General features: G+C 30.9%; 1 pseudogene; it reads left to right on the forward strand.

Moving 5' to 3' along the window:
- The first annotated feature begins 6166 nt into the window (after window positions 1–6166).
- Window positions 6167–10209, forward strand: part of LOC102594161 (putative disease resistance RPP13-like protein 1) — a 10117-nt pseudogene continuing 6074 nt past the window's right edge.

The raw sequence follows: 10209 nt of genomic DNA on the forward strand, positions 1-10209 counted from the left end.
TATATTAGCTACACAATATAATTTTTCGATGAAGAGGTGTCGACCGACACCCCTTAATACAACCTTTGCATCTCCATCGTTTGTACCACATTCTTTCATGATAAAATTTACTCTTTTCACTAATGGTGTATCTGCCCCTAATTCACCAAGATTAAAGCAATTATTCCTATTATTAAAATGGTAAAAAAATAAAATAATACATAGAGTGTTTAAAATCCAAGTTAGGATTAATTTGGAAGTACAAAGACTATATGCCAAAAAAGGAAAAAATAAGAAGAAGAGAGGAACCTAGGATTGTATGTAAGTTGACATATATACAACTTGCAGTTTCTGTTAAACTTCAGATTCCCAAATAAATAGTAGTTGTACTATATCCTTGTACCAATATAAATTGCGAGATGATTTGAGTCTCTCGTATTTAACTAAAAATCTCAAATTTAAATTTTTAAAAATAAAAATATCTTATTAGTAACTGCCCGCAAATACATAAATTTAAATTTAATCAAATCACAATACAAATACTAAAAAAAAATAAAAAAAAATAATAATACTAAAAAAAAATAAAAAAAAAATAAATAAATATATATATATATATATATATATATAAAGTTCTGGAAGAATATCCTACTTACATCATTGGAAAGATATGATGCAATTGATTCCAGCAAAAGGCAAATTTGATGATTTTTCAAGCTGGCAAACACTAATATATGGAGCAGATATATACTTGTTTTTTTGTTTCCGCCTAGTGTTTGGTATCCATATTAGAGCTCGATTAAATTTGAATTTGCACAAAAAAGTGTCACGTTGAAGGTAAAATACTCTCTAATAAAGACGACTTCTAACTCAAGAAGATTCGAAATAAAAAATTTCTGGTTAAAAATAAAAAAATACTTACTAATTACCAATTTACCACGAACTTTATTTATGCAATATTGATAGTGGTCAAATTGATTTTGATGTACAAAATTAAAAGTTGAGTGACACGCCATTTACACACATTTGATCGAAAATAACAAAAATATTAATTTTTATTTTATTTGGGATCAACCAGGCAACCACCTCTGAATAATTAGTTGACAATCTCGATTAGTTAATATATTTGGGACCCAACTGGTAGTTAGAGTACTAATTTTGTGAAATTTAAATGTTGAAAATTAAATTAGAAAGATAATTCGTCATAGTTGAATAAGCTTGAAGAAGTGAGTTTAAATTTCGAATTTTATTTTTATTTTGTGTGAATTTTTTTTGAAATAGGTGTTGTTTAGACTTGTTGGAATAGTTAATACAAGGAAATTATCTATAAAATTTGAAGTTATTTGATGGAGATTCGATTAACTGATTTTGAATAATTGCAACTCAAAATCACAGAAAAATATATATGTTTTTATAGCGAATGTATTGTATACTTTGATAAAATGTATATATATCTAGGATTGCAACTAAATTTGGATTAGCATATTTTAGGGAGCAACACTTTTAACATGTTTTTTATTTTATTTTTGGGGCTCAAGCCCTTGACATATTGATTAAGAAAGTAGGGTAGTGTTATGTAGACTTTATCCTTACTATGAAAGATAGAAAAATTGTTTTCGATCGATGCTCAGTTGTAATTTCTCTACTACCACAAATTATAAAAGCGCCAGCCTTCACATATGCTAGAAAGATATCGCCCATGATTTGTCGTATTCAAACTAATATCAGTTCAAATTATTTCATGAATAAAATGTGATTAACCAACCAATGTATGACCAATGATGCTCTCTTCTAGCTTTACCTACATGGCAAGAGAAAAATTAAACTAAGGTGGAAAATAGCCCGCCACATTGAGAAATAGAACTAATATAGTATTAGTTAATGGTTCGAGAAATTCAATACTACTATTCTTGAACAGCTTGGAGTTGTGCCTTCTTTTTGTACTACTAGTGATGTGAATATATATAAAGACCAAAATTGGATTAAATTGTCAACTATTCCCTTTGGAAATAGAATTGACTACTGATTTTAAAGAAAATATTGGAGTTACATTTTTCTTCATTCAAGAGTTCTTACGTGTTTCCATGCCTCTTTTAAGATCAAGAAAAATGAACAAATTCCGTTTCTTAAGAATACATACAAGATTCGTAACTATAAAAAAAGACATTTTCAAGTTTTTGTTTTTTTGATGCATTTTTTTTTTGTATCCAAAAAGAGAAAAAAAATAAAAAATGATATAATTCTTTCCTATGATTGCCAATTACACAATTATAGTCTATAGTTACTGAAAAAATCTCTACCAATAGATACCTTATCCTTATCTTTAGCAAGAATAAAAAAGAGAATATCTCTTATTCAAAATTATAAGATATCGATAATTTCTGCTAAAACACATAACTTTTTTATAGTAATATTATTTGTCAACTAGTTAACTAATTCGCGCTTCGCGCGGCCAATTAAAATCTTATATATTTTATGAAATAATATTTTTCTTTGAATATCTATATTAAAAAAATTCAATTATCAAATAAATTTAATTAAATTTTTAATAATGATCACGTATTCAAATTCTCTTCACAATTATGCAGTTCTAATGTATTCAAATACCGCATTTTTTAGATATTTAGTTGTATATACACATTCAACATTTTCTTTTATTTTGAGAAATATTATAAAAATATTATTACTTTATTTGAGTTCAATCTTTAATATAATCATGTGATGCGGATCATATTGTGTTTTGCTATTAAATATATATTTTTATTTTAAAAACCATCATATTTCATTGCATATAATTATGGTTAAGTACTTTACATTCGTTTAAAAACAGATTATTTTAGTGTATGTACAAATTGACTTCGTTAAGATTATTGCATAATTTTCTACTGAAATAGGTGGTCACAAATGTGGTGGAAATAATGCTCGTTTGGATTGACTTTTATTGTTTGACTTATAAGTCAAAAGTAATAAGTTAAATTTTGTAATTTATGATTTTTGATTTACTTTTAACACTTTAGCTTAAAATCAAGTTCTTCTAAGTACTTTTTAAATTTTCTAAACACTCCAAAAGTGCTTAAAAGTTATCTTTAGCATAAAAGCACTTAAAATAAGTTAATTCAAATAGTTATTATTTCCATCACTAATACTCATTTTTCTGTGATTTTCATATAAACCAAAAAATAAAATAACTAGTTGGTTATTTTATCATAAATTTTTTAATTAGTTGAACGTAATACAAACGAATTATAATATATATATATATATATATATATATATCATATGCATGCATTCAAAGAAAAGAAAATCAGAAATAAAAAGTTGAATTTATTGTACCGTGAACCACAATAGTATTCGTTAGAAATTACAATTAGTATACTCCTCTAATGCCCATCTCCTTATTAAAGAGAAAAGTTACATGAAAATGAATTTAAAAAATGAAAATAATATCAAGCCACAAATGAAAAAAAAAAAAAAACACAAAGATAACATACTTGTTAATTTACATAAATACTTCATAGCCTTTTGCAAAACTTTGAGTGAAATAGATACAAAAACTTTTTCATCACTTGATTGACATATTTGACTCCTCCCAATGCATTACATTCTGATTTTCCTACTCATATTTGCCATATTTGATTCCTCCATAAGCATTACCATTCTGATTTTCTTACTCAAGGAATCCCTTTTCTTAATTTATTATATATAGAGGTTGTTTGTAACATTTTTATTTCATTTTAATTATTATTTATTACATAGATGTTTAATGCATAGTAAAATGTGACATACCAGTTATCAACTTTAGGGCTTCTTCCGTTTAGGTAAAGGGTGGTTATGGTTCTCCTTTATTTTATTTTTTAATAATAAGAAGATGGAAAACGAATAGTAAGAAAAGTTCAATAAAGGAGAAAAACCATAAATAATTAACTTTATTATTATTATTATTATGTTTTTATCTAGCTTTATATTATATATAGATTTTTGTAATTAATTAAATAATACATTTATAATAAACGAATTGATTTAAAGAAGAAAAAGGGGAAAAAACCTTTAAAATAAATTAAATAATAAAGATAAAAATACTTAAAATATTTAAAAATATGAATATTTTGTAATTGTAATTAGAAGAGGGACAAAAAATATTAATATAATTTTATTTGTAATAAATTAAATAATTTACTTTTATAATAAAACAATTAATTTAGATAAGAAAGAAAAGCCAAAAAAGGAGAAAAAAAAATACAAATGGAGATCATAGAGAGGTGCCACATCACCTTGTCTATGTTACTCCTTTAATTTATATATAGATTAATACGTAAAACAAAGTTTTTTAGATACTGTTTCAAAATAGAACCTAAAGTTATTATTTTAAATACGGAAAAAGGTCAAAAATGTCTTTAAACTATGTGAAATGAATAAAAATCTCTTTGTTTATTGTTTGATCCAAAAATGTCCTAGTCGTCAATACTTTAGTCCAAAAATGCTCTTATTGTATTTAATGGGCAAAAAATGTTCTTTCCCAAATAAATATATTATTTATTTATATATAACATTTTCTTAATAATTTTTTTAAATTAGTAAATATTTATCCTACTTCAATTTAGAAAAAAATAAAAAATAAAAATATTTCTTATTTTATTATAATTATTGTTTATCGTTATATAAATAAAAATTAATGATGGATTTACTATGATCTTATATACATGACATATATTATCCATTAAAAGGGTACATAAAATTATTTAATTCTAATTGATAAAATGAGATTAAGAAGAAAAAAATTATTTCCTACATTTTTATTTGTTAAAAGTGATTTTAAAATAAAGAAAACAAGAATAGGGTTCTTTAATAATATTTTTATTAGGAAGAATATGTGTTTAAAAACAAAATAAATAATATATTTATTCGGAAAATGACATTTTTGACCCATTTAGTAACTATAGGGGCATTTTTGGACTAAAGTATCAACTGCAAAGACAATCTTGAAACAAAGTATTGACGATAACGACATTTTTAAGCGAAACTATAAACGAAGGACATTTTTAATTATTTCACAAAGTTATTGGGTATTTTTAACCCTTTTCTGTTTTAAATGTATCTGTTATTATCTCTAAAAAATATATGCTATACTAGAGCTGCTAATGTTTGCTATTTCTATTCTCAAAACTTGATATTTAAGGATTGGACAATCCAATTATTATGACTATTTGATTACCTAAATGATAATATGATTACTAAATTTTAAGTAATAAAATAAAATTGGGTAACTTTAAAAGAGTATAATATTATTATTTTTATGTGACCATTTGTCCCCAAAATGGCTCTGAAAATCCCCATTTTTTCCGGCGACAAAATCCTCCCAAACCCTAAAACTTCAATATGATCTCAAACAAGTTTGGAGAATTTCGTCGAAAGAGGTAAAATAGTACTGTATCTTAGATTTTTGTTAATTTTTTTTTTCTTTTTTCTCTATAATATAATTTGAGTTTTTAGTGTTTAGTTTCAGGTTATTTTTTGAGCCGAGAGTCTATTGAAAACAGTCCTGAGTCCTCGTAGGAGTAAGTTTTGCGAATAATTGAAAACAGTCTTGAGTCCTCAAGGTAGGAGTATTGCGAATTCACTACCCTCCCGAGACTCCACTTGTAATATTGTAGTGATCTTGTTGTTGTAGTTCTAGTTTAAAGGCGTTTTTTAGTAAGTTCTTATGTTGTTTTATAATTGTGACTAATTTCGTGTTTTTGCTTACACAATGTCTTCAAGATATAACTATTAATTATATTTTATGAGAAGAGAAAAGACTTTTAAAATAATGAAGTTGGCCTTTTCTTATCTACTACTGTCAATTACTATACAAAACAAGACAAACATTGTAATGAACGACATGTTCTCTCCAGCACTATCTTTACTTATCTTTATCTCCATCAAACGATAGGGAAGGAAGTGCGAAGATTTACCAAAATGCTAAGTATAATTCAAACAAGGAATCCAGTTGTGTTAAAGAACAAAACGAACTTTTCTAGAACGTAGATTAAACATATTCATGATATGGTAGGTCCATTTTAGCACTATAATGAGCTACGCAAAAAATTATAATTTTAAGATTTTTTGTTTTTGAGCCTCCCACTTGGGGTGGGGCCAATTTCTACACCCCTAAGTACCATTCCTCTCTTGCTTCAATTATTGAAGTGAGAAAGTAATAAAAATAGTCAAGAAACATAGTTGTTGACTGTAGCTAAACATAGTTGTACCAATTACTCTTAGCATTCAACAGGTAAAATAAACAAGTTGTTAGTAATTGAAGATACAAACATTTATCTTCTCAAAATTCTTAAAAATTCATTTTGTGGTTCCTTTGCAGATTTCAGAAATGGAGGTTGGCTTAGCAGTTGGTGGTGCATTTCTCTCTTCAGCTTTGAATGTTCTCTTTGATAGGCTTGCTCCTCACGGTGATCTGCTCAAGGTGTTTCAGAAGCATAAGCATCATGTTCGGCTCTTAAAGAAGCTGAAAATGACTTTACTTGGTCTTCAAGCTGTTCTAAGTGATGCAGAGAATAAGCAGGCATCAAATCAATTTGTGAGCCAGTGGCTTGACGAGCTTCGAGATGCTGTGGACTCTGCTGAAAACTTAATTGAACAAGTCAATTATGAAGCTTTGAGGCTTAAGGTGGAAGGTCAGCATCAGAATCTTGCAGAAACAAGCAACCAGCAAGTAAGTGACCTTAACCTGTGCTTGAGTGATGATTTCTTTCTTAACATAAAGGAGAAGTTGGAAGACACTGTGGAAACATTGGAGGATTTGGAAAAGAAAATTGGCCGCCTCGGCTTAAAGGAGCATTTTAGTTCGACTAAACAAGAGACTAGAAGACCTTCAACTTCTTTGGTTGATGAATCGGATATCTTTGGTAGGCAGATTGAAATAGAGGATTTGATTGACCGTTTAGTGTCTGAAAATGCAAATGGAAAAAAGTTGACTGTAGTTTCTATTGTTGGAACGGGTGGTGTGGGTAAGACAACACTTGCTAAAGCGGTTTACAATGACGAGAAGGTGAAGGACCATTTTGGTTTGAAAGCTTGGTTTTGTGTTTCTGAGGCATATGATGCTTTCAGAATAACAAAAGGGTTACTTCAAGAAATTGGCTCAACTGACTTGAAGGTTGATGACAATCTTAATCAGCTACAAGTCAAATTGAAGGAAAGCTTAAAGGGAAAGAAGTTTCTTATTGTTCTGGATGATGTGTGGAATGACAACTACAACTAGTGGGATGACTTGAGAAATGTTTTTGTACAAGGAGATATAGGAAGTAAGATCATTGTGGCTACACGTAAAGAGAGTGTTGCCATGATGATGGGAAACGAGAAAATTAGCATGGACACTTTGTCTATTGAAGTCTCTTGGTCTTTATTTAAAAGACATGCATTTGAACACATGGATCCTATGGGACATCCGGAACTTGAAGAGGTCGGGAAACAAATTGCAGCTAAGTGCAAAGGACTGCCCTTAGCTCTAAAGACGCTCGCTGGCATGTTACGCTCCAAATCAGAGGTTGAAGGGTGGAAGCGTATTGTGAGAAGTGAAATATGGGAGTTGCCACACAATGACATATTACCGGCGTTGATGTTGAGCTACAATGATCTTCCCGCACATTTAAAGCAATGTTTTTCCTTTTGTGCAATATTTCCTAAGGATTATGCATTTAGGAAAGAACAAGTTATTCATCTGTGGATTGCCAATGGTCTCGTACCACAGGAATATGAAATAATTCAAGATTCAGGCAACCAATACTTTCTCGAGTTGAGATCAAGATCATTATTCGAAAGGGTCCCAACTCCTTCTGAAGGGAACATAGAGAAATTCTTAATGCATGACCTTGTCAATGATCTAGCCCAAATTGCATCTTCAAAACTTTGTATCAGGTTGGAAGAGAGCCAAGGATCTCATATGTTGGAAAAATGTCGACACTTATCATATTCAATGGGATATGATGATTTTGAGAAATTGACACCCCTCTACAAATTGGAGCAGCTGAGGACATTGCTTCCGATACGTATTGATCTCAAATATTATTACCGTCTAAGCAAGAGGGTGCAGCATGACATACTGCCAAGACTAAGATCCTTGAGAGTACTATCATTGTCTCATTATCAGATTAAGGAATTGCCAAATGACTTGTTTATCAAATTAAAGCTCCTCAGATTTTTGGACCTTTCTAAGACATGGATTGAAAAGTTGCCTAATTCCATTTGTGTATTGTATAACTTAGAGACACTTCTCCTGTCATCTTGTGTTGATCTTGAGGAGCTACCTCTGCAGATGGAGAACTTGATTAACTTGCGTCATCTTGACATAAGCAACACTTCTCGCTTGAAGATGCCGCTACATCTGAGCAAGTTGAAAAGCCTGAAAGTGCTAGTGGGAGCCAGGTTTGTTGTAGGTGGTCGCGGTGGTTTGAGAATGAAAGATTTGGGTGAAGTACATAACTTGTATGGATCTCTATCAATTCTAGAGTTGCAAAATGTGGTTGATGGAAGGGAAGCTCTGAAGGCAAAGATGAGGGAAAAGGAACATGTTGAGAAGCTATCTTTGGAGTGGAGTGAAAGTATTGCCGACAATTCACTAACTGAAAGAGACATACTTGATGAGCTACGCCCACACACAAACATAAAAGAACTCCGAATCACCGGATATAGAGGAACAAAATTTCCAAATTGGCTTGCTGATAATTTGTTTCTTAAGCTAGTAGAATTGTCTCTTAGCAATTGCAAGGACTGTGATTCCTTGCCAGCACTAGGACAACTCCCATCTTTGAAATATCTTTCTATTAGAGGGATGCATCAAATAACAGAGGTGACTGAAGAATTCTATGGCAGTTTGTTCTCCAAAAAACCTTTTAAGTCTCTTGAGAAGCTTGAATTTGAAGAAATGCCGGAGTGGAAGAAATGGCACGTACCAGGAAGTGTTGAGTTCCCTAAACTTAAGGATCTTTCAATTAAAAATTGTCCAAAGTTGATGGGGAAGTTGCCTGAAAATCTTTGTTCTCTGATAGAATTGAGAATTTCAAAATGTCCTGAGCTCAATTTCGAGACACCTAAACTTGAGCAGATTGAGGGATTATTTTTTAGTGATTGCAACTCTCTTACCTCCTTACCTTTTAGCATTCTGCCCAATACCTTGAAGACGATAAGGATATCTAGTTGCCAGAAATTGAAATTGGAGCAGCCAGTTGGTGAGATGTTTCTCGAGGATTTTATAATGCAAGAATGTGATTCTATATCACCCGAGTTTGTCCCGAGAGCACGCCAATTGAGTGTAAGTAGTTTCCACAACCTTACTAGGTTTTTGATTCCTACTGCAACTGAAAGGCTCTATATTTGGAATTGTGAGAATCTTGAAAAACTTTCGGTGGCATGTGAGGGGACCCAGATAACATATTTGAGTATTGGCCACTGTGAGAAGCTGAAGTGGCTGCCAGAACATATGCAGGAACTCCTTCCATCTCTTAAGGAACTGTATCTGTCTAAATGTCCAGAAATAGAGTCCTTTCCTGAAGGGGGATTGCCCTTCAATTTACAACAACTTGAGATCCGTCATTGCACGAAACTGGTGAACGGCCGAAAGGAGTGGCGTTTACAGAGACTCCCCTGTCTCAGAGATTTAGTGATCGTACATGATGGCAGTGACAAAGAGATTGAACTTTGGGAGTTGCCTTGTTCCATTCAAAAGCTTACCGTACGCAATCTGAAAACATTAAGTGGCAAAGTTCTCAAAAGTCTCACCTCTCTTGAGTGTTTATGTATTGGTAATTTACCTCAAATTCAGTCAATGCTGGAAGAATGCCGGTTTTCCTCCTTTTCGCACCTCACTTCGCTTCAAAGTGTTAAATTTGACAAGATTCAAAATGTGAAGATTTGGTAGTTAGGAAGATAATTCTTCATTGGTACAAAAGTCAAGATAACATCTTTTGTAGGTGAAATTTAGGTGAACCATAAAATGGTTTCACAAGGTAAATCTTGACATTTTGACACATTGTGATGTCATGGATGACATCAATAGGAAGAATTCACTCCTATAAATAGGTAGTTCCTAATTCATTTGTAGCACACCTCTCACTTGCCTTCTCATCTTCAAAGGCATTTGATCTTCTTTCTCTCTTGTAGTATTTCACTTGTACTCTTTTGGAGTGAAATAAATATTGGTTGGTTGTGTCCGAGGAGTAGGCAAAAGAAAACAAAAGTTTG

Source organism: Solanum tuberosum, unplaced genomic scaffold, assembly GCF_000226075.1.
Source record: "Solanum tuberosum cultivar DM 1-3 516 R44 unplaced genomic scaffold, SolTub_3.0 scf00017, whole genome shotgun sequence".
NCBI lineage: Eukaryota > Viridiplantae > Streptophyta > Magnoliopsida > Solanales > Solanaceae > Solanum > Solanum tuberosum.